Genomic DNA, 27,323 nt, shown 5'->3' with positions numbered 1-27,323 from the left:
GATGCCTATATTCCCTACGCTACATCCCTGACACCTCTATTCCCTACGCCACATCCCTGATGCCTCTATTCCCTACGCCACATCCCTGACGCCTCTATTCCCTACGCCACATCCCTGACGCCTCTATTCCCTACGCCAAATCCCTGACGCCTCTATTTCCTACGCTACATCCCTGACGCCTCTATTCCCTACGCCACATCCATGACGCCTCTATTCCCTACGCCACATCCCTGACGCCTCTATTCCCTACGCCACATCCCTGACGCCTCTATTCCCTACGCTACATCCCTGACACCTCTATTCCCTACGCTACATCCCTGACGCCTCTATACAGTACAATGCATTACTGATCCCTCTAGACCATACATCCTCATTACATCAGAGAGTTAGTGAAACACTGGAAAAAATAAGGGTATAAGTGGACTACAGAAACTGATGCTCTAAACAAAGGAGAGAGAGAGAGAGAGAGAGAGTAAAGCACAAGGGAAAGTGGGCAATTGGAACACCATAGAGAGAGGAGAGATAGAAATGCCTGAAAAAGTAAAGGGGGTTGGGTATGGCATCCGGCGCTCGGGATTCCAGAGGTCACATGATCCCCAATCCTAATACTAACCCTCTGGGGGGGTGGCGGATAGGGCTAACCCTCAGGGGGTGGCAGCTAGGGCTACCCCCCCCCTCCTAGTGCCTTCCCTTACACCACCTCCCCTGGTCCGACTCCTAACCCTCCCTCCAATACTCACCTTCGGGATGTTGGCTGTCTGTGTGCCGGCACCAGTCTCCCAAGTGGTGTCAGGATTCCAACATCGGTCAAATGACCGCCGGTATACCATCTGCCGGGATGGTAAATGTATCCTGAGGACAGGTAGTGAGTGTGGAGGGATAGGTGGTTCAGTAAAATGTAACGGCTCAAACTGCGATCATTCACTGATAAATTGATTTATAGCTCTCCCTTTTTAACCATTGCAATTATAAAAGCAATGTTTTTTTAAACTTTTAAATAAAGCTTGTTAGCATCCCCAGCACACTGTATATGCTGGGAGATGTAGTTCTCAATATGAAAACATTTAATTACTGTATGAACTCTAATCCCACAACTGAAACCTGGATGGTGCTCCTGGCAAGTGACATCCTGGCCAAGGGGTAGATACGCCCCTGAGGGTCAGGGCCAGCAACAGAAATCTTGGGCCCCAGTACACTGATATCTCTGGGGCCCCCTTAAGCCCCCCTTAACTTGGCAGAGGGATCTTTAAAAAAAAATGGAGCCTTTGACTCGGACCGTCAGTGAGGCCGGCAGGTGGTTTTCATACTGGGCTATCCAGCTCTTCGGTGGCGGTGGCAGGGACATTCAGAAAAGGGCCAGCACAGCAACATGCATAATAATGGCAATACAGTATGGACAACAGGGACTGGACAAAGTGATGGGGTAAAAGGAGGGGGGAGGGTTTAGTTGGCCTGTTGACACTGCAGCATACTTACGACTGCAAGGGATATAGGACTCTTGAGTTCACGGGCCAATTTCATGGCAGTCTCGGATAGGAGGGCATTGTGGATTCACCAAGGGAATGCTGATGCTGACTCCAAGAAGAAAGGGAGTCTCTTCCCTATGAAGGTGAAGCCTTGTTTGGCGACGGCCTAGTTAATTTGATCTCGGCAGCTCCCGCAGGTAAGCCAACCTTCTTGCCCTATGTTCCCTCTCAACGGATGAAGACGCATCATTATCTACCGCAGTCATTTTGGCCCAATAGATATGCAAGAAGTTAAGATTCCCCTTTCTTTGCAGGTAGAGGAAGGAGAAGGAAGAGGTCTGTAGCCTCTTCAAGATCGCAGGAGCAGAGATTGTCCTCTGCTTCTGCCAAATCCACTGCGTGACGCTGGGGCTTTCTTGCAGGAGCCCACACCAGTGGGGGCACGTCTAAAACTCTTCAGTCAGTTCTGGATTCATTCGGACCTGGACTCGTGGGTTTTACAAATAGTGTCCCAAGGGTACAAACTGGGGTTTCAAGACGTTCCCCCTCACCGATTGTTCAAATCGGCCTTAGTCAGCAGGGAGAAGGTTTTTATTCAAGCCTCTTCGTGGTCCCGAAGCCGGACGGCTCAGTCAGACCAATCTAAATTCTGAAATCCCTCAATTTCTTCCTAAAGAAATTCAATTTCAAGATGGAATCTCTCAGGGTAGTGATCTCCAGTCCGGAGGAAAGAGATTTCATGGTTTTGGTAGACATAAAGGATGCCTACTTACATGTTCCCATTTAGCCACTGCATCAAGCTACCTAAGGTTTGCAATTCAGGATTGTCATTACCAATTTCAGACATTGCCGTTTGGTCTGTCCACGGCTCCGAGGATTTTCACCAGGGTGATGGCGGAAATGATGGTTCTCCTTCGCAAGCAAGGAGTCACAATTATCCCGTACTTGGATGATCTCCTGATAAAGGTGAGATCCAGGGACCAGTTGGTGCAAAACATTGCACTCTCCCTGACAGTTCTTCAACAACATGGTTGGCTCCTACACTTGCCAAAATCGCAGTTGGTCCCAATGACGCGGTAGTTGTTTTTGGGAGTCATACTGGACACAGAAGAGGTTTTCTTCCAGGGGAAAGGCTATGGAGATCCAGAGTCTGGTCAAACAAATTCTGAAACCAGCAAGAGTGTTAATCCATCAATGCATTCGGTTGCTGGGGAAGATGGTTGTGGCCTACGAGGCCATTCAGTTTGGCAGGTTCCATGCTAGAGTGTTCCAGTGGGACCTGTTGGACAAGTGGTCCGGATCCCACCTACACATGCACCGGAGGATAATCCTGTCTTCCAAGACCAGAATCTCACTCCATTGGTGGCTGCACAGTTCTCACCTCCTAGAGGGGCGATGGTTCGGGATCCAGCACTGGATCCTACGGACCACAGATGCAACCCTCCGAGGCTGGGGAGCAGTCACACAGGGGGAAAACGTCCAAGGAAGATGGTCAAGTCAGGAAAGTTGTCTCCACATAAATGTTCTGGAGTTAAGGGCCATTTAATAACTGCAGACACAGTACGCACTGGGACGGGTGCCCAGCATCCTCTACAGACTAAGAGAAAAGGATTTACCGGTAGGTATTAAAATCCTAGTTTCTCTAACGTCCTAGAGGATGCTGGGGACTCCGTAAGGACCATGGGGATAGACGGGCTCCGCAGAGTTCATGATCTTCACTGAGGTAACGCACAGCACTGCAGCTGTGCGCCATTGCTCCCATACACCTCACATACTCCGGTCACTGTAAGGGTGCAGGGCGCAGGGGGGGCACCCTGGGCAGCAATATAAACCTCTTTTTGGCAAAAATATAACATATATACAGCTGGGCACTGTATATATGTATGAGCCCCCGCCAATTTTACAGTTTAAGCGGGACAGAAGCCCGCCGCCGAGGGGGCGGGGCTTCTCCCTCAGCACTCACCAGAGCCATTTTTTCTCCAGAGCACCGCTGAGAGGAAGCTCCCCGGACTCTCCCCTGCTTATACCACGGTAGAGAAGAGGGTTGAAAAGAGGGGGGGGCACAAAATTCGGCGCAAATTACATACAGCAGCGCTACTGGACAAACATTAAGTTATTGTGTTATTCCTGGGTTATATAGCACTGGGGTGTGTGCTGGCATACTCTCTCTCTGTCTCTCCAAAGGGCCTTGTGGGGAAACTGTCTTCAGAAAAAGCATTCCCTGTGTGTGTGGTGTGTCGGTACACGTGTATCGACATGTCTGAGGAAGAAGGCTATATTAGAGAGGAGCGGGAGCAAATGAATGTGGTGTCTCCGCTGACACCTGATTGGATGGATATGTGGAATGCTTTAAATGCTAGTGTAAACTCATTGTACAAAAGATTAGACAAGGCTGAAGCTTTGGGACAGTCAGGGTCTCAACCCATGCCTGATCCTATGTTGCAGGGACTGTCAGGGTCTCATAAGCGCCCACTATCCCAGATTGTTGACACAGATACCGACATGGATTCTGACTCCAGTGTCGATTACGATGATGCAAAGTTACAGCCAAAATTGGCAAAATCCATTCGATATATGATTATGGCAATAAAAGATGTTTTGCACATCACAGAGGAACCCCCTGTCCCTGACAAGAGGGTACATATGTACAAGGGAAAGAAGCCTGAGGTAACCTTTGAGGGGGTCACACGAGCTGAACGAGTTATGTGAAAAAGCTTGGGAATCTCCAGATAAAAGACTGCAGATTTCCAAAAGGATTCTTATGGCGTATCCTTTTCCATCAACGGATAGGTTACGATGGAAATCCTCCCCTAGGATGGACAAAGCATTAACACGCACAGCTACAGTTGGAAAATCAAATTTTTTACCTTATGTTCCCTCAAAGCATAAGAAAGCTCCGCATTATCAAATGCAGTCCTTTCGGTCACAAAGAAACAAGAAAGTGCGAGGTGCGTCCTTTCTTGCCAGAGGTAGGGGCAGAGGAATAAAGCTGCACAACACAGCTAGTTTCCAGGAACAGAAGTCCTCCCCGGCCTCTACAAAATCTACCTCATGACGCTGGGGCTCCACTGGCAGAGTCCGGCCCATGTGATGTCATGCAGCTGCTCTGACCACACCTCCTGTTTCTCCGTTGCCGACCCCATTTTGAAACCATGCCCCCGCACCGCTCCATCTCCGACTTGGAAATGGAGTGTTGTTGACCCCCCTCCCACCCCCCCCTTCACCGATTCACAGACAGAGGCGATCGCATTATCTGCGGGGTGTCGCAGAAAATGCAGGCGGATGCGTATGCTCTTAGCAGTTTTTGCAGTTGGATTGCGATCCAACCTGAATCAGGCCCCATTACCTATCACAATGCACTGCGGGTAGTACAAAATGGGGTTAATATAGGAGAAAAAACCCCAACCTTAACTGTCCCTGGTGGCTAGTGGAGCGGCTGCCCAGTAATCAGTGTCCACGCCAGTGCGCACACGGCCCGCCCCCATCAGCGGCCTCGTGATCCCGGAGGGCGGTGTGTGTGTGTGACTGACCTTAGGAAGAAACCGGAGCCTCCGCTGCAGTGACCCAGCAACCGGGGCACGGGAGTATACTGCGCCATTGGGAGTGATGGAGCTGCAGTAAAGAAGTCTATTAGACCTAGCCTGCTGCAGCCCTTGTAGATTCTTATAAAAAAAGTTCTTCTTTTCTTGCCAAAATTAATAGCTAAGAATAGGCTGCCTGAGGCATCCCCCTGTTAAGTGGCCTGCTACTGAAGGCACCAACTACAAACTGAGCTCCCTGTTCATGGAAGCGAGGTTATAGAGGAGGGGGCGCTGAGCATCTTGGGAACAGTCAAAAGCTTTGAGCCTGTTGGTGCCTCAGATCAAGATCCTACTCTACACCCCAATGTGAATCCTTGTGGAGTCCAGTGTACCCCACAGAAGAAATTAATGTGTCACACCCATTGGCAGCAACATTAGAATAGCTGCTGATGGGCACAATTGAGAAAGGAAGGGGGGAAAACATTTGAATCCAGCACATATATGTAATTTGAATATGTAATTTGTACCTTCCTACTTTAAAATGTAATGGATGAACCTCACCCTGTGAGAACTATCTTCATGATCAAGAGACCTCATATGCAAGATAAGTATGTGTTGGGATAGGGCTGTGGAGGGCGGCTGCTCGGGCACACCCCTGTCAAGTTAAGGAGATTCAACAGAGGCAGCACAAGGGAACTCTCATCTGGGGACAACAACTGCAGGGAGAACACATTTTCAGACGAATGTGGGAGGGCAGAAGGCTGCCTAATACTGAAGCACCCCCAAACAACAAACCAAATGCAGCAACTAGTGCAAGCATTCCTGGGGGAAGGCCTGCAGCAGATGGATTTGAATATGGTGATGTCATCCAAGCAGTGGGCATAGTTGGCTGCAACCCTCGTCTGCATATGAAAAGAGAAAAGGGTCACGCAGGGCATGGCGGCCTTTGTGGGGTTGCGCTTGGATGACGCCTAAATCGCTTTATACACCCCCACCCCCCATCAGTGTGGGCTCATGTTGGCCATGCCCCAGCCCCTGAAGCATTCAAGCTGATTTCTTGCAGCAGCTGGACCCAGTAACAGCTCCAGAGTTGCTCTACAAGACAAGTAAAAGGGTGTGAGCCCTGCAGCACCACCTGTAGTTTGCATACACACATATATAGGACAGCATCTCTTATATGCCCCAGGGTCAATAAAATAGTATCCTTATCTAGGGTATCCATCCCCTCAGATAAGGTATCCGTCCATGCCGCTACAGCACTACACACCCAGGCCGACGCAATTGCCGGTCTGAGTAAGGTACCTGAATGTGTATAAATGGACTTCAGGGTAATCTCCTGTTTGCGGTCAGCAGACTCTTTGAGGGTAGCCGTATACTGGGACGGGAGGGCTACCTTCTTGGATAAGCGTGTTAATGCTTTGTCCACCCTAGGGGAGGATTCCCATCGTAACCTATCCATTGATAGGAAAGGATACGCCATAAGAATCCTTTTGGAAATCTGCAGTCTTTTATCTGGAGATTCCCAAGCTTTTTCACATAACTCGTTCAGCTCGTGTGACCCCCTCAAAGGTTACCTCAGGCTTTTTTCCCTTGTACATATGTACCCTCTTGTCAGGGACAGGGGATTCCTCTCTGATGTGCAAAACATCTTTTATTGCCATAATCATATATCGAATGGATTTTGCCAATTTTGGCTGTAACTTTGCATCATCGTAATCGACACTGGAGTCAGAATCCGTGTCGGTATCTGTGTCAACAATCTGGGATAGTGGGCGCTTATGAGACCCTGACAGTCCCTGCAACATAGGATCAGGCATGGGTTGAGACCCTGACTGTCCCAAAGCTTCAGCCTTGTCTAATCTTTTGTGCAATGAGTTTACACTAGCATTTAAAACATTCCACATATCCATCCAATCAGCTGTCGGTGGAGACACCACATTCATTTGCTCCTGCTCCTCTCTAATATAGCCTTCTTCCTCAGACATGTCGACACACGTGTACCGACACACCACACACACAGGGAATGCTTTTTCTGAAGACAGTTTCCCCACAAGGCCCTTTGGAGAGACAGAGAGAGAGTATGCCAGCACACACCCCAGCGCTATATAACCCAGGAATACACAGTAACTTAATGTTTGCCCAGTAGTACTGCTGTATGTAATTTGCGCCGAATTATGTGCCCCCCCCCCCTCTTTTCAACTCTCTTGTCTACTATGGTATAAGCAGGGGAGAGTCCGGGGAGCTTCCTCTCAGCGGTGCTGTGAAGAAAAAATGGCGCTGGTGAGTGCTGAGGGAGAAGCCCCGCACCCTCGGCGGCGGGCTTCTGTCCCGCTTAAACTGTAAAATTGGTGGGGGCTCATACATATATATAGTGCCCAGCTGTATATGTGTTATATTTTTGCCAAAAAGAGGTTATATTGCTGCCCAGGTGCCCCCCCCCCCCCCCCTGCGCCCTGCACCCTGCAGTGACTGGAGTGTGTGAGCTGTATGGGAGCAATGGCGCACAGCTGCAGTGCTGTGCGTTACTTCAGTGAAGATCATGAAGTCTTCTGCCACCTCTGAAGTCTTCTTTTCTTCTCATACTCACCCGGCTTCTATCCTCCGGCTCTGCAAGGGGGACGGAGGCGCGGCTCTGGGACGGACGGCGATGGTGAGATCCTGCGTACCAATCCCTCTGGAGCTAATGGTGTCCAGTAGCCTAAGAAGCAGGACCTTGCAACTCAGAGTAGGGCTGCTTCTCTCCCCTCAGTCCCTCGATGAGGGAATCTGTTGCCAGCAGTGCTCCCTGAAAATTAAAAACCTAACAAAATACTTTGTCAGAAAGCTCAGGAGAGCTCCTGAAAGCATCCAGTCTCCACTGGGCACAGTATCAAACTGAGGTCTGGAGGAGGGGCATAGAGGGAGGAGCCAGTGTACACCAAGAACTAAAGTCTTTCTTAAAGTACCCATGTCTCCTGCGGAGCCTGTCTATCCCCATGGTCCTTACGGAGTCCCCAGCATCCTCTAGGACGTTAGAGAAAATAGGATTTTAATACCTACCGGTAAATCCTTTTCTCTTAGTCCGTAGAGGATGCTGGGCACCCGTCCCAGTGCGTACTGTGTCTGCAGTTATTAAATGGCCCTTAACTCCAGAATATTTATGTGGAGACAACTTTCCTGACTTGACCATCTTCCTTGGATGTTTTCCCCTGTGTGACTGCTCCCCAGCCTCGGAGGGTTGCATCCGTGGTCCCTAGGATCCAGTCCTGGATCCCGAACCATCGCCCCTCTAGGAGGTGAGAACTGTGCAGCCACCAATGGAGTGAGATTCTGGTCTTGGAAGACAGGATTATCCTCCGGTGCATGTGTAGGTGGGATCCGGACCACTTGTCCAACAGGTCCCACTGGAACACTCTGGCATGGAACCTGCCAAACTGAATGGCCTCGTAGGCCGCAACCATCTTTCCAAGCAACAGAATGCATTGATGGATTAACACTCTTGCTGGTTTTAGAATTTGTTTGACCAGACTCTGGATCTCCATAGCCTTTCCACTGGAAGAAAGCCTCTTCTGTGTCCAGTATGACTCCCAAAAACAACAACCGCGTCATTGGGACCAACTGCGATTTTGAATAGAACCTCACCCTGGGAGAACAATCTTCATGACCATGGTATCTCCTATGCAAAATAAGTATGATTTGGGATAGGGCTGGGGAGGGCCGCTGCTCAGGCACATCTCTGTCAAGTAAAGGAGATTCAACTGAGGCAGCACAAGGGAACTCACATCTGGGGACAACAACTGCAGGGAGAACACATATTTTCAGATGAACATGGGAGGGCAGAAGGCTGCCTAATACTGAAGCACCCCCAAACAACAAACCAAATGCAACAACTAGTGCAAGCATTCCTGGGGGAAGGCCTGCAGCAGATGGATTTGCATATGGTTGTGTCATCCAAGTAGTGGGTCAAAGTTGGCTTCAACCCTCGTCTGCATATGAAAAGAGAAAAGGGGCGTGCAGGGCATGGCGGCCTTTTGCGGCGCTTGGATGACCCCTAGTTCACATTAAACACCCCCACCCTCCTTCGGTGTGGGGCTCATGTTGGCAATGCCCCAGCCCCTGAAGCATTCAAGCTGATTTCTTGCAGCAGCTTGGCACTGTAACAGCTCCAGAGCTGCTCTGTAAGGCAAGTAAAAGGGTGTGGGCCCTGCAGCACTACCTGTAGTTCGCATTGTGCGTTGGAAGGCACAAAGTAAGCAGACAGGAGGAGAAGTCAGGATAGTGCACAAGGGTATAGAAGGGAGGGGCTCAAAAAAAAAGAAGTGGAAACAGACAGCAAACTAGGCTGGAGAGAGACCTGAGACAAAGAGATCTGAATTATATGAAAGCCGACCAGTGGAAACACAAATTATGCAGTCAAGTGTCCCACATTTGGGGAAATCGCAGGAGCAGCACACCCAGAGTGCAATGGGTGAGCCTTGCCCTGGGAGAAGCACCTTCCTGATCATAGTATCTCACCTGGCAGGTAAGTAGGAGTTGGGCTAGAGCTGGGGAGGGTCGCTGCTCGGGCACCCCCCTGTCAAGTGAAGGAGATCCAACTGAGGCAGCACAAGGGAACTCTCGAAAGAAGAACAAGGCTAGAGGAAGATCTGAGACAAAGAAATCTGACTTTTACCAGAGCTGACCAGAGGAAAGCACAAACACAGTCCCCCACTACCACAAATAATGCAGTCGAGTTTCCCACATTTGGGGAAATCACAGGGGTCAGCATACCCAGAATGCAATGAATGAACCTCACCCTGGGAGAAGAATCTTCATGACCATGGTATCTCCTATGCAAAATAAGTATGATTTGGGATAGGGCTGGGGAGGGCCGCTGCTCAGGCATATCTCTGTCAAGTAAAGGAGATTCAACTGAGGCAGCACAAGGGAACTCTCATCTGGGGACAACAACTGCTGGGAGAACACATATTTTCAGATGAACATGGGAGGGCAGAAGGCTGCCTAATACTAAAGCACCCCCAAACAACAAACCAAATGCAACAACTAGTACAAGCATTCCTGGGGGAAGGTTTGCAGAAGACGCATTTGCATACAGTGATGTCATCCAAGCAGTGGGCCAAAGTTGGCTGGAACCCTCATCTGCATATGAAAAGAGAAAAGGGGTATGCAGGGCATGGCGGCCTTTTGCGGCGCTTGGATGACCCTTAGTTCGCATTAAATACCCCCACCCTCCTTTGGTGTGGGGCTCATGTTGGCAATGCCCCTGCCCCTGAAGCATTCAAGCTGATTTCTTGCAGCAGCTTGGCACTGTAACAGCTCCAGAGCTGCTCTGTAAGGCAAGTAAAAGGGTGTGGGCCCTGCAGCACTACCTGTAGTTCGCATTGTGTGTTGGAAGGCACAAAGTAAGCAGACGGGAGAAGTCAGGATAGTGCGCAAGGGCATAGAAGGGAGCGGCTCAAGAAAAGAGAAGTGGAAACAGACAGCAAACTAGGCTGGAGAGAAACCTGAGAAAAAGAGATCTGAATTATACGAGAGCCGACCAGGGGAAACACAAATTATGCAGTCAAGTGTCCCACATTTGGGGAAATCGCAGGAGCAGCACACCCAGAGTGCAATGGGTGAGCCTTGCCCTGGGAGAAGCACATTCATGATCATAGTATCTCACCTGGCAGGTAAGTAGGAGTTGGGCTAGAGCTGGGGAGGGTCGCTGCTCAAGCACCCCCCTGTCAAGTGAAGGAGATCCAACTGAGGCAGCACAAAGGAACTCTCGAAAGAAGAATAAGGCTAGAGGAAGAAATGAGACAAAGAAATCTGACTTTTACCAGAGCTGACCAGAGGAAAGCACAAACACAGTTCCCCACTACCACAAATAATGCAGTCAAGTTTCCCACATTTGGGGAAATCACAGGGGTCAGCATACCTAGAATGCAATGAATGAACCTCACCCTGGGAGAACAATCTTCATGACCATGGTATCTCCTATGCAAAATAAGTATGATTTGGGATAGGGCTGGGGAGGGCCGCTGCTCAGGCACATCTCTGTCAAGTAAAGGAGATTCAACTGAGGCAGCACAAGGGAACTCTCATCTGGGGACAACAACTGCAGGGAGAACACATATTTTCAGATGAACATGGGAGGGCAGAAGGCTGCCTAATACTGAAGCACCCCCAAACAACAAACCAAATGCAACAACTAGTGCAAGCATTCCTGGGGGAAGGCCTGCAGCAGATTGATTTGCATATGGTTATGTCATCCAAGCAGTGGGTCAAAGTTGGCTTCAACCCTCGTCTGCATATGAAAAGAGAAAAGGGGCGTGCAGGGCATGGCGGCCTTTTGCGGCGCTTGGATGACCCCTAGTTCGTATTAAACACCTCCACCCTCCTTCGGTGTGGGGCTCATGTTGGCTATGCCCCAGCCCCTTAAGCATTCAAGCTGATTTCTTGCAGCAGCTGGGCACTGTAACAGCTCCAGAGCTGCTTTGTAAGGCAAGTAAAAGGGTGTGGGCCCTGCAGGACTACCTGTAGTTTGCATTGTGCATTGGAAGGCACAAAGTAAGCAGACGGGAGAAGTCAGGATAGTGCGCAAGGGCATAGAAGGGAGCGGCTCAAGAAAAGAGAAGTGGAAACAGACAGCAAACTAGGCTGGTGAGAGACCTGAGACAAAGAGATCTGAATTATACGAGAGCCGACCAAGGGAAACAAAAATTATGCAGTCAAGTTTCCCACATTTGGGTAAATCGCAGGAGCAGCACACCCAGAGTGCAATGGGTGAGCCTTGCCCTGGGAGAAGCACCTTCATGATCATAGTATCTCACCTGGCAGGTAAGTAGGAGTTGGGCTAGAGCTGGGGAGGGTCGCTGCTCGGGCACCCCCCTGTCAAGTGAAGGAGATCCAACTGAGGCAGCGCAAGGGAACGCTCGAAAGAAGAACAAGGCTAGAGGAAGATCTGAGACAAAGAAATCTGACTTTTACCAGAGCTGACCAGAGGAAAGCACAAACACAGTCCCCCACTACCACAAATAATGCAGTCGAGTTTCCCACATTTGGGGAAATCACAGGGGTCAGCATACATAGAATGCAATGAATGAACCTCACCCTGGGAGAACAATCTTCATGACCATGGTATCTCCTATGCAAAATAAGTATGATTTGGGATAGGGCTGGGGAGGGCCGCTGCTCAGGCACATCTCTGTCAAGTAAAGGAGATTCAACTGAGGCAGCACAAGGGAACTCTCATCTGGGGACAACAACTGCAGGGAGAACACATATTTTCAGATGAACATGGGAGGGCAGAAGGCTGCCTAATACTGAAGCACCCCCAAACAACAAACCAAATGCAACAACTAGTACAAGCATTCCTGGGGGAAGGCCTGCAGCAGATGGATTTGCATATGGTGATGTCATCCAAGCAGTGGGTCAAAGTTGGCTTCAACCCTCGTCTGCATATGAAAAGAGAAAAGGGGTGTGCAGGGCATGGCGGCCTTTTGCGGCGCTTGGATGACCCCTAGTTCGCATTAAACACCTCCACCCTCCTTCGGTGTGGGGCTCATGAGTGCTATGCCCCAGCCCCTTAAGCATTCAAGCTGATTTCTTGCAGCAGCTGGGCACTGTAACAGCTCCAGAGCTCCTCTGTAAGGCAAGTAAAAGGGTGTGGGCCCTGCAGCACTACCTGTAGTTCGCATTGTGCGTTGGAATGCACAAAGTAAGCAGACGGGAAAAGTCAGGATAGTGCGCAAGGGCATAGAAGGGAGCGGCTCAAGAAAAGAGAAGTGGAAACAGACAGCAAACTAGGCTGGAGAGAGACCTGAGACAAAGAGATCTGAATTATACGAGAGCCGACCAGGGGAAACACAAATTATGCAGTCAAGTGTCCCACATTTGGGGAAATCGCAGGAGCAACACACCCAGAGTGCAATGGGTAAGCCTTGCCCTGGGAGAAGCACCTTCATGATCATAGTATCTCACTTGGCAGGTAAGTAGGAGTTGGGCTAGAGCTGGGGAGGGTCGCTGCTTGGGCACCCCCCTGTCAAGTGAAGGAGATCCAACTGAGACAGCACAAGAGAACTCTCAAAAGAAGAACAAGGCTAGAGGAAGATCTGAGGCAAAGAAATCTGACTTTTACCAGAGCTGACCAGAGAAAAGCACAAACACAGTCCCCCACTACCACAAATAATGCAGTCGAGTTTCCCACATTTGGGGAAATCACAGGGGTCAGCATACCCAGAATGCAATGAATGAACCTCACCCTGGGAGAACAATCTTCATGACCATGGTATCTATTATGCAAAATAAGTATGATTTGGGATAGGGCTGGGGAGGGCCGCTGCTCAGGCATATCTCTGTCAAGTAAAGGAGATTCAACTGAGGCAGCACAAGGGAACTCTCATCTGGGGACAACAACTGCAGGGAGAACACATATTTTCAGATGAACATGGGAGGGCAGAAGGCTGCGTAATACTGAAGCACCCCCAAACAACAAACCAAATGCAACAACTAGTGCAAGCATTCCTGGGGGAGGGCCTGCAGCAGATGGATTTGCATATGGTGATGTCATCCAAGCAGTGGGTCAAAGTTGGCTTCAACCCTCGTCTGCATATGAAAAGAGAAAAGGGGCGTGCCGGGCATGGCGGCCTTTTGCGGCGCTTGGATGACCCCTAGTTCGCATTAAACACCTCCACCCTCCTTCGGTGTGGGGCTCATGTTGGCTATGCCCCAGCCCCTTATGCATTCAAGCTGATTTCTTGCAGCAGCTGGGCACTGTAACAGCTCCAGAGCTGCTTTGTAAGGCAAGTAAAAGGGTGTGGGCCCTGCAGCACTACCTGTAGTTTGCATTGTGCATTGGAAGGCACAAAGTAAGCAGACGGGAGAAGTCAGGATAGTGCGCAAGGGCATAGAAGGGAGCGGCTCAAGAAAAGAGAAGTGGAAACAGACAGCAAACTAGGCTGGTGAGAGACCTGAGACAAAGAGATCTGAATTATACGAGAGCCGACCAAGGGAAACAAAAATTATGCAGTCAAGTTTCCCACATTTGGGTAAATCGCAGGAGCAGCACACCCAGAGTGCAATGGGTGAGCCTTGCCCTGGGAGAAGCACCTTCATGATCATAGTATCTCACCTGGCAGGTAAGTAGGAGTTGGGCTAGAGCTGGGGAGGGTCGCTGCTCGGGCACCCCCCTGTCAAGTGAAGGAGATCCAACTGAGGCAGCGCAAGGGAACGCTCGAAAGAAGAACAAGGCTAGAGGAAGATCTGAGACAAAGAAATCTGACTTTTACCAGAGCTGACCAGAGGAAAGCACAAACACAGTCCCCCACTACCACAAATAATGCAGTCGAGTTTCCCACATTTGGGGAAATCACAGGGGTCAGCATACATAGAATGCAATGAATGAACCTCACCCTGGGAGAACAATCTTCATGACCATGGTATCTCCTATGCAAAATAAGTATGATTTGGGATAGGGCTGGGGAGGGCCGCTGCTCAGGCACATCTCTGTCAAGTAAAGGAGATTCAACTGAGGCAGCACAAGGGAACTCTCATCTGGGGACAACAACTGCAGGGAGAACACATATTTTCAGATGAACATGGGAGGGCAGAAGGCTGCCTAATACTGAAGCACCCCCAAACAACAAACCAAATGCAACAACTAGTACAAGCATTCCTGGGGGAAGGCCTGCAGCAGATGGATTTGCATATGGTGATGTCATCCAAGCAGTGGGTCAAAGTTGGCTTCAACCCTCGTCTGCATATGAAAAGAGAAAAGGGGTGTGCAGGGCATGGCGGCCTTTTGCGGCGCTTGGATGACCCCTAGTTCGCATTAAACACCTCCACCCTCCTTCGGTGTGGGGCTCATGAGTGCTATGCCCCAGCCCCTTAAGCATTCAAGCTGATTTCTTGCAGCAGCTGGGCACTGTAACAGCTCCAGAGCTCCTCTGTAAGGCAAGTAAAAGGGTGTGGGCCCTGCAGCACTACCTGTAGTTCGCATTGTGCGTTGGAATGCACAAAGTAAGCAGACGGGAAAAGTCAGGATAGTGCGCAAGGGCATAGAAGGGAGCGGCTCAAGAAAAGAGAAGTGGAAACAGACAGCAAACTAGGCTGGAGAGAGACCTGAGACAAAGAGATCTGAATTATACGAGAGCCGACCAGGGGAAACACAAATTATGCAGTCAAGTGTCCCACATTTGGGGAAATCGCAGGAGCAACACACCCAGAGTGCAATGGGTAAGCCTTGCCCTGGGAGAAGCACCTTCATGATCATAGTATCTCACTTGGCAGGTAAGTAGGAGTTGGGCTAGAGCTGGGGAGGGTCGCTGCTCGGGCACCCCCCTGTCAAGTGAAGGAGATCCAACTGAGACAGCACAAGAGAACTCTCAAAAGAAGAACAAGGCTAGAGGAAGATCTGAGGCAAAGAAATCTGACTTTTACCAGAGCTGACCAGAGAAAAGCACAAACACAGTCCCCCACTACCACAAATAATGCAGTCGAGTTTCCCACATTTGGGGAAATCACAGGGGTCAGCATACCCAGAATGCAATGAATGAACCTCACCCTGGGAGAACAATCTTCATGACCATGGTATCTATTATGCAAAATAAGTATGATTTGGGATAGGGCTGGGGAGGGCCGCTGCTCAGGCATATCTCTGTCAAGTAAAGGAGATTCAACTGAGGCAGCACAAGGGAACTCTCATCTGGGGACAACAACTGCAGGGAGAACACATATTTTCAGATGAACATGGGAGGGCAGAAGGCTGCGTAATACTGAAGCACCCCCAAACAACAAACCAAATGCAACAACTAGTGCAAGCATTCCTGGGGGAGGGCCTGCAGCAGATGGATTTGCATATGGTGATGTCATCCAAGCAGTGGGTCAAAGTTGGCTTCAACCCTCGTCTGCATATGAAAAGAGAAAAGGGGCGTGCCGGGCATGGCGGCCTTTTGCGGCGCTTGGATGACCCCTAGTTCGCATTAAACACCTCCACCCTCCTTCGGTGTGGGGCTCATGTTGGCTATGCCCCAGCCCCTTATGCATTCAAGCTGATTTCTTGCAGCAGCTGGGCACTGTAACAGCTCCAGAGCTGCTTTGTAAGGCAAGTAAAAGGGTGTGGGCCCTGCAGCACTACCTGTAGTTTGCATTGTGCATTGGAAGGCACAAAGTAAGCAGACGGGAGACGTCAGGATAGTGCGCAAGGGCATAGAAGGGAGCGGCTCAAGAAAAGAGAAGTGGAAACAGACAGCAAACTAGGCTGGAGAGAGACCTGAGACAAAGAGATCTGAATTATACGAGAGCCGACCAAGGGAAACAAAAATTATGCAGTCAAGTTTCCCACATTTGGGGAAATCGCAGGAGCAGCACACCCAGAGTGCAATGGGTGAGCTTTGCCCTGGGAGAAGCACCTTCATGATCATAGTATCTCACCTGGCAGGTAAGTAGGAGTTGGGCTAGAGCTGGGGAGGGTCACTGCTCGGGCACCCCCCTGTCAAGTGAAGGAGATCCAACTGAGGCAGCGCAAGGGAACTCTCGAAAGAAGAACAAGGCTAGAGGAAGATCTGAGACAAAGAAATCTGACTTTTACCAGAGCTGACCAGAGGAAAGCACAAACACAGTCCCCCACTACCACAAATAATGCAGTCGAGTTTCCCACATTTGGGGAAATCACAGGGGTCAGCATACCCAGAATGCAATGAATGAACCTCACCCTGGGAGAACAATCTTCATGACCATGGTATCTCCTATGCAAAATAAGTATGATTTGGGATAGGGCTGGGGAGGGCCGCTGCTCAGGCACATCTCTGTCAAGTAAAGGAGATTCAACTGAGGCAGCACAAGGGAACTCTCATCTGGGGACAACAACTGCAGGGAGAACACATATTTTCAGATGAACATGGGAGGGCAGAAGGCTGCCTAATACTGAAGCACCCCCAAACAACAAACCAAATGCAACAACTAGTGCAAGCATTCCTGGGGGAAGGCCTGCAGCAGATGGATTTGCATATGGTTCTGTCATCCAAGCAGTGGGTCAAAGTTGGCTTCAACCCTCGTCTGCATATGAAAAGAGAAAAGGGGCGTGCAGGGCATGGCGGCCTTTTGCGGCGCTTGGATGACCCCTAGTTCGCATTAAACACCTCCACCCTCCTTCGGTGTGGGGCTCATGTTGGCTATGCCCCAGCCCCTTAAGCATTCAAGCTGATTTCTTGCAGCAGCTGGGCACTGTAACAGCTCCAGAGCTGCTCTGTAAGGCAAGTAAAAGGGTGTGGGCCCTGCAGCACTACCTGTAGTTCGCATTGTGCGTTGGAATGCACAAAGTAAGCAGACGGGAGAAGTCAGGATAGTGCGCAAGGGCATAGAAGGGAGCGGCTCAAGAAAAGAGAAGTGGAAACAGACAGCAAACTAGGCTGGAGAGAGACCTGAGACAAAGAGATCTGAATTATACGAGAGCCGACCAGGGGAAACACAAATTATGCAGTCAAGTGTCCCACATTTGGGGAAATCGCAGGAGCAACACACCCAGAGTGCAATGGGTAAGCCTTGCCCTGGGAGAAGCACCTTCATGATCATAGTATCTCACTTGGCAGGTAAGTAGGAGTTGGGCTAGAGCTGGGGAGGGTCGCTGCTCGGGCACCCCCCTGTCAAGTGAAGGAGATCCAACTGAGACAGCACAAGAGAACTCTCAAAAGAAGAACAAGGCTAGAGGAAGATCTGAGGCAAAGAAATCTGACTTTTACCAGAGCTGACCAGAGAAAAGCACAAACACAGTCCCCCACTACCACAAATAATGCAGTCGAGTTTCCCACATTTGGGGAAATCACAGGGGTCAGCATACCCAGAATGCAATGAATGAACCTCACCCTGGGAGAACAATCTTCATGACCATGGTATCTATTATGCAAAATAAGTATGATTTGGGATAGGGCTGGGGAGGGCCGCTGCTCAGGCACATCTCTGTCAAGTAAAGGAGATTCAACTGAGGCAGCACAAGGGAACTCTCATCTGGGGACAACAACTGCAGGGAGAACACATATTTTCAGATGAACATGGGAGGGCAGAAGGCTGCGTAATACTGAAGCACCCCCAAACAACAAACCAAATGCAACAACTAGTGCAAGCATTCCTGGGGGAGGGCCTGCAGCAGATGGATTTGCATATGGTGATGTCATCCAAGCAGTGGGTCAAAGTTGGCTTCAACCCTCGTCTGCATATGAAAAGAGAAAAGGGGCGTGCAGGGCATGGCGGCCTTTTGCGGCGCTTGGATGACCCCTAGTTCGCATTAAACACCTCCACCCTCCTTCGGTGTGGGGCTCATGTTGGCTATGCCCCAGCCCCTTAAGCATTCAAGCTGATTTCTTACAGCAGCTGGGCACTGTAACAGCTCCAGAGCTGCTTTGTAAGGCAAGTAAAAGGGTGTGGGCCCTGCAGCACTACCTGTAGTTTGCATTGTGCATTGGAAGGCACAAAGTAAGCAGACGGGAGACGTCAGGATAGTGCGCAAGGGCATAGAAGGGAGCGGCTCAAGAAAAGAGAAGTGGAAACAGACAGCAAACTAGGCTGGAGAGAGACCTGAGACAAAGAGATCTGAATTATACGAGAGCCGACCAAGGGAAACAAAAATTATGCAGTCAAGTTTCCCACATTTGGGGAAATCGCAGGAGCAGCACACCCAGAGTGCAATGGGTGAGCTTTGCCCTGGGAGAAGCACCTTCATGATCATAGTATCTCACCTGGCAGGTAAGTAGGAGTTGGGCTAGAGCTGGGGAGGGTCACTGCTCAGGCACCCCCCTGTCAAGTGAAGGAGATCCAACTGAGGCAGCGCAAGGGAACTCTCGAAAGAAGAACAAGGCTAGAGGAAGATCTGAGACAAAGAAATCTGACTTTTACCAGAGCTGACCAGAGGAAAGCACAAACACAGTCCCCCACTACCACAAATAATGCAGTCGAGTTTCCCACATTTGGGGAAATCACAGGGGTCAGCATACCCAGAATGCAATGAATGAACCTCACCCTGGGAGAACAATCTTCATGACCATGGTATCTCCTATGCAAAATAAGTATGATTTGGGATAGGGCTGGGGAGGGCCGCTGCTCAGGCACATCTCTGTCAAGTAAAGGAGATTCAACTGAGGCAGCACAAGGGAACTCTCATCTGGGGACAACAACTGCAGGGAGAACACATATTTTCAGATGAACATGGGAGGGCAGAAGGCTGCCTAATACTGAAGCACCCCCAAACAACAAACCAAATGCAACAACTAGTGCAAGCATTCCTGGGGGAAGGCCTGCAGCAGATGGATTTGCATATGGTTCTGTCATCCAAGCAGTGGGTCAAAGTTGGCTTCAACCCTCGTCTGCATATGAAAAGAGAAAAGGGGCGTGCAGGGCATGGCGGCCTTTTGCGGCGCTTGGATGACCCCTAGTTCGCATTAAACACCTCCACCCTCCTTCGGTGTGGGGCTCATGTTGGCTATGCCCCAGCCCCTTAAGCATTCAAGCTGATTTCTTGCAGCAGCTGGGCACTGTAACAGCTCCAGAGCTGCTCTGTAAGGCAAGTAAAAGGGTGTGGGCCCTGCAGCACTACCTGTAGTTCGCATTGTGCGTTGGAATGCACAAAGTAAGCAGACGGGAGAAGTCAGGATAGTGCGCAAGGGCATAGAAGGGAGCGGCTCAAGAAAAGAGAAGTGGAAACAGACAGCAAACTAGGCTGGAGAGAGACCTGAGACAAAGAGATCTGAATTATACGAGAGCCGACCAGGGGAAACACAAATTATGCAGTCAAGTGTCCCACATTTGGGGAAATCGCAGGAGCAACACACCCAGAGTGCAATGGGTAAGCCTTGCCCTGGGAGAAGCACCTTCATGATCATAGTATCTCACTTGGCAGGTAAGTAGGAGTTGGGCTAGAGCTGGGGAGGGTCGCTGCTCGGGCACCCCCCTGTCAAGTGAAGGAGATCCAACTGAGACAGCACAAGAGAACTCTCAAAAGAAGAACAAGGCTAGAGGAAGATCTGAGGCAAAGAAATCTGACTTTTACCAGAGCTGACCAGAGAAAAGCACAAACACAGTCCCCCACTACCACAAATAATGCAGTCGAGTTTCCCACATTTGGGGAAATCACAGGGGTCAGCATACCCAGAATGCAATGAATGAACCTCACCCTGGGAGAACAATCTTCATGACCATGGTATCTATTATGCAAAATAAGTATGATTTGGGATAGGGCTGGGGAGGGCCGCTGCTCAGGCACATCTCTGTCAAGTAAAGGAGATTCAACTGAGGCAGCACAAGGGAACTCTCATCTGGGGACAACAACTGCAGGGAGAACACATATTTTCAGATGAACATGGGAGGGCAGAAGGCTGCGTAATACTGAAGCACCCCCAAACAACAAACCAAATGCAACAACTAGTGCAAGCATTCCTGGGGGAGGGCCTGCAGCAGATGGATTTGCATATGGTGATGTCATCCAAGCAGTGGGTCAAAGTTGGCTTCAACCCTCGTCTGCATATGAAAAGAGAAAAGGGGCGTGCAGGGCATGGCGGCCTTTTGCGGCGCTTGGATGACCCCTAGTTCGCATTAAACACCTCCACCCTCCTTCGGTGTGGGGCTCATGTTGGCTATGCCCCAGCCCCTTAAGCATTCAAGCTGATTTCTTGCAGCAGCTGGGCACTGTAACAGCTCCAGAGCTGCTTTGTAAGGCAAGTAAAAGGGTGTGGGCCCTGCAGCACTACCTGTAGTTTGCATTGTGCATTGGAAGGCACAAAGTAAGCAGACGGGAGACGTCAGGATAGTGCGCAAGGGCATAGAAGGGAGCGGCTCAAGAAAAGAGAAGTGGAAACAGACAGCAAACTAGGCTGGAGAGAGACCTGAGACAAAGAGATCTGAATTATACGAGAGCCGACCAAGGGAAACAAAAATTATGCAGTCAAGTTTCCCACATTTGGGGAAATCGCAGGAGCAGCACACCCAGAGTGCAATGGGTGAGCTTTGCCCTGGGAGAAGCACCTTCATGATCATAGTATCTCACCTGGCAGGTAAGTAGGAGTTGGGCTAGAGCTGGGGAGGGTCACTGCTCGGGCACCCCCCTGTCAAGTGAAGGAGATCCAACTGAGGCAGCGCAAGGGAACTCTCGAAAGAAGAACAAGGCTAGAGGAAGATCTGAGACAAAGAAATCTGACTTTTACCAGAGCTGACCAGAGGAAAGCACAAACACAGTCCCCCACTACCACAAATAATGCAGTCGAGTTTCCCACATTTGGGGAAATCACAGGGGTCAGCATACCCAGAATGCAATGAATGAACCTCACCCTGGGAGAACAATCTTCATGACCATGGTATCTCCTATGCAAAATAAGTATGATTTGGGATAGGGCTGGGGAGGGCCGCTGCTCAGGCACATCTCTGTCAAGTAAAGGAGATTCAACTGAGGCAGCACAAGGGAACTCTCATCTGGGGACAACAACTGCAGGGAGAACACATATTTTCAGATGAACATGGGAGGGCAGAAGGCTGCCTAATACTGAAGCACCCCCAAACAACAAACCAAATGCAACAACTAGTGCAAGCATTCCTGGGGGAAGGCCTGCAGCAGATGGATTTGCATATGGTTCTGTCATCCAAGCAGTGGGTCAAAGTTGGCTTCAACCCTCGTCTGCATATGAAAAGAGAAAAGGGGCGTGCAGGGCATGGCGGCCTTTTGCGGCGCTTGGATGACCCCTAGTTCGCATTAAACACCTCCACCCTCCTTCGGTGTGGGGCTCATGTTGGCTATGCCCCAGCCCCTTAAGCATTCAAGCTGATTTCTTGCAGCAGCTGGGCACTGTAACAGCTCCAGAGCTGCTCTGTAAGGCAAGTAAAAGGGTGTGGGCCCTGCAGCACTACCTGTAGTTCGCATTGTGCGTTGGAATGCACAAAGTAAGCAGACGGGAGAAGTCAGGATAGTGCGCAAGGGCATAGAAGGGAGCGGCTCAAGAAAAGAGAAGTGGAAACAGACAGCAAACTAGGCTGGAGAGAGACCTGAGACAAAGAGATCTGAATTATACGAGAGCCGACCAGGGGAAACACAAATTATGCAGTCAAGTGTCCCACATTTGGGGAAATCGCAGGAGCAACACACCCAGAGAGCAATGGGTGAGCCTTGCCCTGGGAGAAGCACCTTCATGATCATAGTATTTAACCTGGCAGGTAAGTAGGAGTTGGGCTAGAACTGGGGAGGGTCGCTGCTCGGGCACCCCCCTGTCAAGTGAAGGAGATCCAACTGAGACAGCACAAGAGAACTCTCAAAAGAAGAACAAGGCTAGAGGAATATCTGAGACAAAGAAATCTGACTTTTACCAGAGCTGACCAGAGGAAAGCACAAACACAGTCCCCCACTACCACAAATAATGCAGTCGAGTTTCCCACATTTGGGGAAATCACAGGGGTCAGCATACCCAGAATGCAATGAATGAACCTCACCCTGGGAGAACAATCTTCATGACCATGGTATCTCCTATGCAAAATAAGTATGATTTGGGATAGGGCTGGGGAGGGCCGCTGCTCAGGCACATCTCTGTCAAGTAAAGGAGATTCAACTGAGGCAGCACAAGGGAACTCTCATCTGGGGACAACAACTGCAGGGAGAACACATATTTTCAGATGAACATGGGAGGGCAGAAGGCTGCCTAATACTGAAGCACCCCCAAACAACAAACCAAATGCAACAACTAGTACAAGCATTCCTGGGGGAAGGTCTGCAGAAGACGCATTTGCATACAGTGATGTCATCCAAGCAGTGGGCCAAAGTTGGCTGGAACCCTCATCTGCATATGAAAAGAGAAAAGGGGTATGCAGGGCATGGCGGCCTTTTGCGGCGCTTGGATGACCCTTAGTTCGCATTAAACACCCCCACCCTCCTTCGGTGTGGGGCTCATGTTGGCTATGCCCCAGCCCCTTAAGCATTCAAGCTGATTTCTTGCAGCAGCTGGGCACTGTAACAGCTCCAGAGCTGCTTTGTAAGGCAAGTAAAAGGGTGTGGGCCCTGCAGCACTACCTGTAGTTTGCATTGTGCATTGGAAGGCACAAAGTAAGCAGACGGGAAAAGTCAGGATAATGCGCAAGGGCATAGAAGGGAGCGGCTCAAGAAAAGAGAAGTGGAAACAGACAGCAAACTAGGCTGGAGAGAGACCTGAGACAAAGAGATCTGAATTATACAAGAGTCGACCAAGGGAAACAAAAATTATGCAGTCATGTTTCCCACATTTGGGGAAATCGCAGGAGCAGCACACCCAGAGTGCAATGGGTGAGCCTTGCCCTGGGAGAAGCACCTTCATGATCATAGTATCTCACCTGGCATGTAAGTAGGAGTTGGGCTAGAGCTGGGGAGGGTCGCTGCTCGGGCACCCCCATGTCAAGTGAAGGAGATCCAACTGAGGCAGCGCAAGGGAACTCTCGAAAGAAGAACAAGGCTAGAGGAAGATCTGAGACAAAGAAATCTGACTTTTACCAGAGCTGACCAGAGGAAAGCACAAACACAGTCCCCCACTACCACAAATAATGCAGTCGAGTTTCCCACATTTGGGGAAATCACAGGGGTCAGCATACCCAGAATGCAATGAATGAACCTCACCCTGGGAGAACAATCTTCATGACCATGGTATCTCCTATGCAAAATAAGTATGATTTGGGATAGGGCTGGGGAGGGCCGCTGCTCAGGAACATCTCTGTCAAGTAAAGGAGATTCAACTGAGGCAGCACAAGGGAACTCTCATCTGGGGACAACAACTGCAGGGAGAACACATATTTTCAGATGAACATGGGAGGGCAGAAGGCTGCCTAATACTGAAGCACCCCCAAACAACAAACCAAATGCAACAACTAGTACAAGCATTCCTGGGGGAAGGCCTGCAGCAGATGGATTTGCATATGGTGATGTCATCCAAGCAGTGGGTCAAAGTTGGCTTCAACCCTCGTCTGCATATGAAAAGAGAAAAGGGGTGTGCAGGGCATGGCGGCCTTTTGCGGCGCTTGGATGACCCCTAGTTCGCATTAAACACCTCCACCCTCCTTCGGTGTGGTGCTCATGAGTGCTATGCCCCAGCCCCTTAAGCATTCAAGCTGATTTCTTGCAGCAGCTTGGGCACTGTAACAGCTCCAGAGCTCCTCTGTAAGGCAAGTAAAAGGGTGTGGGCCCTGCAGCACTACCTGTAGTTCGCATTGTGCGTTGGAATGCACAAAGTAAGCAGACGGGAAAAGTCAGGATAGTGCGCAAGGGCATAGAAGGGAGCGGCTCAAGAAAAGAGAAGTGGAAACAGAGAGCAAACTAGGCTGGAGAGAGACCTGAGACAAAGAGATCTGAATTATCTCAGAGCCGACCAGGGGAAACACAAATTATGCAGTCAAGTGTCCCACATTTGGGGAAATCGCAGGAGCAACACACCCAGAGTGCAATGGGTTAGCCTTGCCCTGGGAGAAGCACCTTCATGATCATAGTATCTCACTTGGCAGGTAAGTAGGAGTTGGGCTAGAGCTGGGGAGGGTCGCTGCTCGGGCACCCCCCTGTCAAGTGAAGGAGATCCAACTGAGACAGCACAAGAGAACTCTCAAAAGAAGAACAAGGCTAGAGGAAGATCTGAGGCAAAGAAATCTGACTTTTACCAGAGCTGACCAGAGAAAAGCACAAACACAGTCCCCCACTACCACAAATAATGCAGTCGAGTTTCCCACATTTGGGGAAATCACAGGGGTCAGCATACCCAGAATGCAATGAATGAACCTCACCCTGGGAGAACAATCTTCATGACCATGGTATCTCCTATGCAAAATAAGTATGATTTGGGATAGGGCTGGGGAGGGCCGCTGCTCAGGCACATCTCTGTCAAGTAAAGGAGATTCAACTGAGGCAGCACAAGGGAACTCTCATCTGGGGACAACAACTGCAGGGAGAACACATATTTTCAGATGAACATGGGAGGGCAGAAGGCTGCCTAATACTGAAGCACCCCCAAACAACAAACCAAATGCAACAACTAGTACAAGCATTCCTGGGGGAAGGCCTGCAGCAGATGGATTTGCATATGGTGATGTCATCCAAGCAGTGGGCCAAAGTTGGCTGGAACCCTCATCTGCACATGAAAAGAGAAAAGGGGTATGCAGGGCATGGCGGCCTTTTGCATTGTGCGTTGGAATGCACAAAGTAAGCAGACGAGAGAAGTCAGGATAGTGCGCAAGGGCATAGAAGGGAGCGGCTCAAGAAAAGAGAAGTGGAAACAGACAGCAAACTAGGCTGGAGAGAGACCTGAGACAAAGAGATCTGAATTATACGAGAGCCGACCAAGTTCAATCCCACCCAGGAACGTAATTGACCTTGTTATCAGATTTTGGTGATCTTTAAGTAGACAAGTCAAAATTTCAAACCCCCTCTTATGGTGTAGGGTACCTGGCCTTCTCTGATGTAATCAGAGTTAGATTTGATTCAGTGATTTTATAAAAACAGCTAGGAAGCACAATTTAGCAGTGGGTTGCAGAGAAAAAGAAATATGCTGGCAAAAAAATCCAATTGAGTGATTAAACAGCTCTTCATTTTCTGGCTTTATTTTTATGCTAACAAATTTGTTCTCCTGAAAAGTGTCCACAAAGCCAAGTCTCTGATTAACACCTTTGTAAGGATGGTTTTTCACCTATTACTAAATTAAACTTGCTTCATTGGAAAGGCAGCAAGATGCATCCTCATTTCAATGTCTACTGAAATAATACGGGTTGACACCAGGAAACATTAACGCCACTGCATCCTTGCTGCTTTCTCATGTGGAAGTCTGTTTAATGTGAAAACAAGGTGATATCTAATTAGCACACAGGTAAGGAATTAAGAAAATCTTTATTTAAGGGTGAAGATGTTGCTAACAAAATCGTTGCCCCAATGCATCATTGAAATTCAAGCTGAAAAGATGATTTTAATATATCACTTGTACATTTTGTATTGCTCTTCTGGTGACAATGTAGTTTGTTTTTGTCAATTACCATTTTAATAATAGGGTAAAGAAAATTAAGTGGATTTTTGAAAGAAAACAATACTGTCAATATACTATTAAAACAAATTAAAATGGTAAAAGTTATTGTACTTTAAGTAAAAATAAAAGAACCAAAATATCAATCCCAGTTTTGGATTACTTTAATTAACAAAAAAAAAATGCATATAGCAAAGGATAGTTTCAATCTGCCTACCTCTGGGTTATGGGCCCAGCATGCTTCCATTGCAGTACTCTGCTGCACATGTAAGTGCAAGAGAACCTGAAGCACTCACTCATCATGGAAAAGTACCAATGTGTTTCTTCGTTGGTTGGTGGAAGAAACATCTTACAAAAACTCTCCAGATTATTGACTTTTTAAAGTTTTTCTAGGAAACGTTCTAGATCAGGCCTGGCCAACCTGTGGCTCTCCAGCTGTTGTAAAACTACAAGTCCCATCATGCTTTGCCACAGTTTTGCTATTAGGGAAAGTTAAAACTGTGGCAGGGCATGCTGGGATGTGTAGTTTCACAACATCTGGAGAGCCACAGGTTGGCCAGGCCTGTTCTAGATAAATGCTTATTAGCCTTTGTCAGTATGTACTTTTTGCAAAGTGTCTCTGTGGCGCAATCGGTTAGTGTGTTCGGCTATTAACCAAAAGGTTGGTGGTTCAATCCCACCCAGGGACGTAATTGACCTTTTGATCAGATTTTGGTGATCTTTAAGTAGACAAGTCAAAATTTCAAACCCCCTGTTATGGTGTAGGGTACCTGGCCTTCTCTGATGTAATCAGAGTTAGATTTGATTCAGTGATTTTATAAAAACAGCTAGGAAGCACAATTTAGCAGTGGGTTGCAGAGAAAAAGAAATATGCTGGCAAAAAAATCCAATTGAGTGACTAATAGAGATGAGCGGGTTCGGTTCCTCGGAATCCGAACCCGCCCGAACTTCAGCTTTTTTTACACGGATCCGAGCGACTCGGATCTTCCCGCCTTGCTCGGTTAACCCGAGCGCGCCCGAACGTCATCATGACGCTGTCGGATTCTCGCGAGGCTCGGATTCTATCGCGAGACTCGGATTCTATATAAGGAGCCGCGCGTCGCCGCCATTTTCACACGTGCATTTAGATTGATAGGGAGAGGACGTGGCTGGCGTCCTCTCCATTTAGATTAGAAGAGAGAGAGTGAGATTGAGACAGAGACACTTGATTTACTGGAGCTTAGGAGTACTAGAGAGTGCAGAGTTTACTAGTGACTGACCACTGACCAGTGACCACCAGTGCAGTTTTATTTAATATAATCCGTTCTCTGCCTGAAAAAAACGATACACAGTGACTCAGTCACATACCATATCTGTGCTCAGCCCAGTGTGCTGCATCATCTATG

At 49.3% G+C, this 27,323-nt stretch overlaps 27 non-coding genes and 1 pseudogene across 27 annotated transcripts; all 28 read right to left on the bottom strand.

The window, feature by feature from the left end:
- Positions 1-9,333: 9,333 nt before the first annotated feature.
- Positions 9,334-9,496, bottom strand: LOC135001275 (U1 spliceosomal RNA). Its single transcript, XR_010202795.1, has one exon. It is a non-coding gene; the product is annotated as a U1 spliceosomal RNA (small nuclear RNA).
- A 152-nt stretch (positions 9,497-9,648) lies between these two features.
- On the bottom strand, positions 9,649-9,812 carry LOC135001259 (U1 spliceosomal RNA). The gene has a single exon (XR_010202779.1). It is a non-coding gene; the product is annotated as a U1 spliceosomal RNA (small nuclear RNA).
- A 671-nt stretch (positions 9,813-10,483) lies between these two features.
- Positions 10,484-10,646, bottom strand: LOC135001276 (U1 spliceosomal RNA). Its single transcript, XR_010202796.1, has one exon. It is a non-coding gene; the product is annotated as a U1 spliceosomal RNA (small nuclear RNA).
- Positions 10,647-10,798: 152 nt separating this feature from the next.
- LOC135001262 (U1 spliceosomal RNA) lies at positions 10,799-10,962 on the bottom strand. Its single transcript, XR_010202782.1, has one exon. It is a non-coding gene; the product is annotated as a U1 spliceosomal RNA (small nuclear RNA).
- Positions 10,963-11,633: 671 nt separating this feature from the next.
- LOC135001271 (U1 spliceosomal RNA) lies at positions 11,634-11,796 on the bottom strand. Its single transcript, XR_010202790.1, has one exon. It is a non-coding gene; the product is annotated as a U1 spliceosomal RNA (small nuclear RNA).
- Positions 11,797-11,948: 152 nt separating this feature from the next.
- Positions 11,949-12,112, bottom strand: LOC135001261 (U1 spliceosomal RNA). Its single transcript, XR_010202781.1, has one exon. It is a non-coding gene; the product is annotated as a U1 spliceosomal RNA (small nuclear RNA).
- A 671-nt stretch (positions 12,113-12,783) lies between these two features.
- On the bottom strand, positions 12,784-12,946 carry LOC135001284 (U1 spliceosomal RNA). Its single transcript, XR_010202803.1, has one exon. It is a non-coding gene; the product is annotated as a U1 spliceosomal RNA (small nuclear RNA).
- A 152-nt stretch (positions 12,947-13,098) lies between these two features.
- Positions 13,099-13,262, bottom strand: LOC135001267 (U1 spliceosomal RNA). The gene has a single exon (XR_010202787.1). It is a non-coding gene; the product is annotated as a U1 spliceosomal RNA (small nuclear RNA).
- Positions 13,263-13,933: 671 nt separating this feature from the next.
- Positions 13,934-14,096, bottom strand: LOC135001270 (U1 spliceosomal RNA). The gene has a single exon (XR_010202789.1). It is a non-coding gene; the product is annotated as a U1 spliceosomal RNA (small nuclear RNA).
- Positions 14,097-14,248: 152 nt separating this feature from the next.
- LOC135001260 (U1 spliceosomal RNA) lies at positions 14,249-14,412 on the bottom strand. The gene has a single exon (XR_010202780.1). It is a non-coding gene; the product is annotated as a U1 spliceosomal RNA (small nuclear RNA).
- A 671-nt stretch (positions 14,413-15,083) lies between these two features.
- On the bottom strand, positions 15,084-15,246 carry LOC135001283 (U1 spliceosomal RNA). The gene has a single exon (XR_010202802.1). It is a non-coding gene; the product is annotated as a U1 spliceosomal RNA (small nuclear RNA).
- A 152-nt stretch (positions 15,247-15,398) lies between these two features.
- Positions 15,399-15,562, bottom strand: LOC135001266 (U1 spliceosomal RNA). Its single transcript, XR_010202786.1, has one exon. It is a non-coding gene; the product is annotated as a U1 spliceosomal RNA (small nuclear RNA).
- Positions 15,563-16,233: 671 nt separating this feature from the next.
- On the bottom strand, positions 16,234-16,396 carry LOC135001274 (U1 spliceosomal RNA). Its single transcript, XR_010202793.1, has one exon. It is a non-coding gene; the product is annotated as a U1 spliceosomal RNA (small nuclear RNA).
- Positions 16,397-16,548: 152 nt separating this feature from the next.
- LOC135001290 (U1 spliceosomal RNA) lies at positions 16,549-16,712 on the bottom strand. Its single transcript, XR_010202807.1, has one exon. It is a non-coding gene; the product is annotated as a U1 spliceosomal RNA (small nuclear RNA).
- A 671-nt stretch (positions 16,713-17,383) lies between these two features.
- LOC135001282 (U1 spliceosomal RNA) lies at positions 17,384-17,546 on the bottom strand. The gene has a single exon (XR_010202801.1). It is a non-coding gene; the product is annotated as a U1 spliceosomal RNA (small nuclear RNA).
- Positions 17,547-17,698: 152 nt separating this feature from the next.
- LOC135001265 (U1 spliceosomal RNA) lies at positions 17,699-17,862 on the bottom strand. Its single transcript, XR_010202785.1, has one exon. It is a non-coding gene; the product is annotated as a U1 spliceosomal RNA (small nuclear RNA).
- A 671-nt stretch (positions 17,863-18,533) lies between these two features.
- Positions 18,534-18,696, bottom strand: LOC135001273 (U1 spliceosomal RNA). Its single transcript, XR_010202792.1, has one exon. It is a non-coding gene; the product is annotated as a U1 spliceosomal RNA (small nuclear RNA).
- A 152-nt stretch (positions 18,697-18,848) lies between these two features.
- On the bottom strand, positions 18,849-19,012 carry LOC135001289 (U1 spliceosomal RNA). Its single transcript, XR_010202806.1, has one exon. It is a non-coding gene; the product is annotated as a U1 spliceosomal RNA (small nuclear RNA).
- A 671-nt stretch (positions 19,013-19,683) lies between these two features.
- Positions 19,684-19,846, bottom strand: LOC135001279 (U1 spliceosomal RNA). The gene has a single exon (XR_010202799.1). It is a non-coding gene; the product is annotated as a U1 spliceosomal RNA (small nuclear RNA).
- Positions 19,847-19,998: 152 nt separating this feature from the next.
- On the bottom strand, positions 19,999-20,162 carry LOC135001264 (U1 spliceosomal RNA). Its single transcript, XR_010202784.1, has one exon. It is a non-coding gene; the product is annotated as a U1 spliceosomal RNA (small nuclear RNA).
- A 671-nt stretch (positions 20,163-20,833) lies between these two features.
- On the bottom strand, positions 20,834-20,996 carry LOC135001272 (U1 spliceosomal RNA). Its single transcript, XR_010202791.1, has one exon. It is a non-coding gene; the product is annotated as a U1 spliceosomal RNA (small nuclear RNA).
- A 152-nt stretch (positions 20,997-21,148) lies between these two features.
- Positions 21,149-21,312, bottom strand: LOC135001281 (U1 spliceosomal RNA). The gene has a single exon (XR_010202800.1). It is a non-coding gene; the product is annotated as a U1 spliceosomal RNA (small nuclear RNA).
- Positions 21,313-21,983: 671 nt separating this feature from the next.
- Positions 21,984-22,146, bottom strand: LOC135001288 (U1 spliceosomal RNA). Its single transcript, XR_010202805.1, has one exon. It is a non-coding gene; the product is annotated as a U1 spliceosomal RNA (small nuclear RNA).
- Positions 22,147-22,298: 152 nt separating this feature from the next.
- LOC135001268 (U1 spliceosomal RNA) lies at positions 22,299-22,462 on the bottom strand. Its single transcript, XR_010202788.1, has one exon. It is a non-coding gene; the product is annotated as a U1 spliceosomal RNA (small nuclear RNA).
- Positions 22,463-23,133: 671 nt separating this feature from the next.
- Positions 23,134-23,296, bottom strand: LOC135001278 (U1 spliceosomal RNA). The gene has a single exon (XR_010202798.1). It is a non-coding gene; the product is annotated as a U1 spliceosomal RNA (small nuclear RNA).
- Positions 23,297-23,448: 152 nt separating this feature from the next.
- Positions 23,449-23,612, bottom strand: LOC135001257 (U1 spliceosomal RNA). Its single transcript, XR_010202777.1, has one exon. It is a non-coding gene; the product is annotated as a U1 spliceosomal RNA (small nuclear RNA).
- Positions 23,613-24,305: 693 nt separating this feature from the next.
- Positions 24,306-24,447, bottom strand: LOC135001287 (U1 spliceosomal RNA; annotated as a pseudogene).
- A 152-nt stretch (positions 24,448-24,599) lies between these two features.
- Positions 24,600-24,763, bottom strand: LOC135001258 (U1 spliceosomal RNA). Its single transcript, XR_010202778.1, has one exon. It is a non-coding gene; the product is annotated as a U1 spliceosomal RNA (small nuclear RNA).
- Between the last annotated feature and the right edge of the window lie 2,560 nt (positions 24,764-27,323).

Source organism: Pseudophryne corroboree, unplaced genomic scaffold, assembly GCF_028390025.1.
Source record: "Pseudophryne corroboree isolate aPseCor3 unplaced genomic scaffold, aPseCor3.hap2 scaffold_1633, whole genome shotgun sequence".
NCBI classification, from domain to species: domain Eukaryota; kingdom Metazoa; phylum Chordata; class Amphibia; order Anura; family Myobatrachidae; genus Pseudophryne; species Pseudophryne corroboree.
Note: the sequence above shows the minus strand (reverse complement) of the source record. Positions and strands in the feature narration are given on the sequence as shown.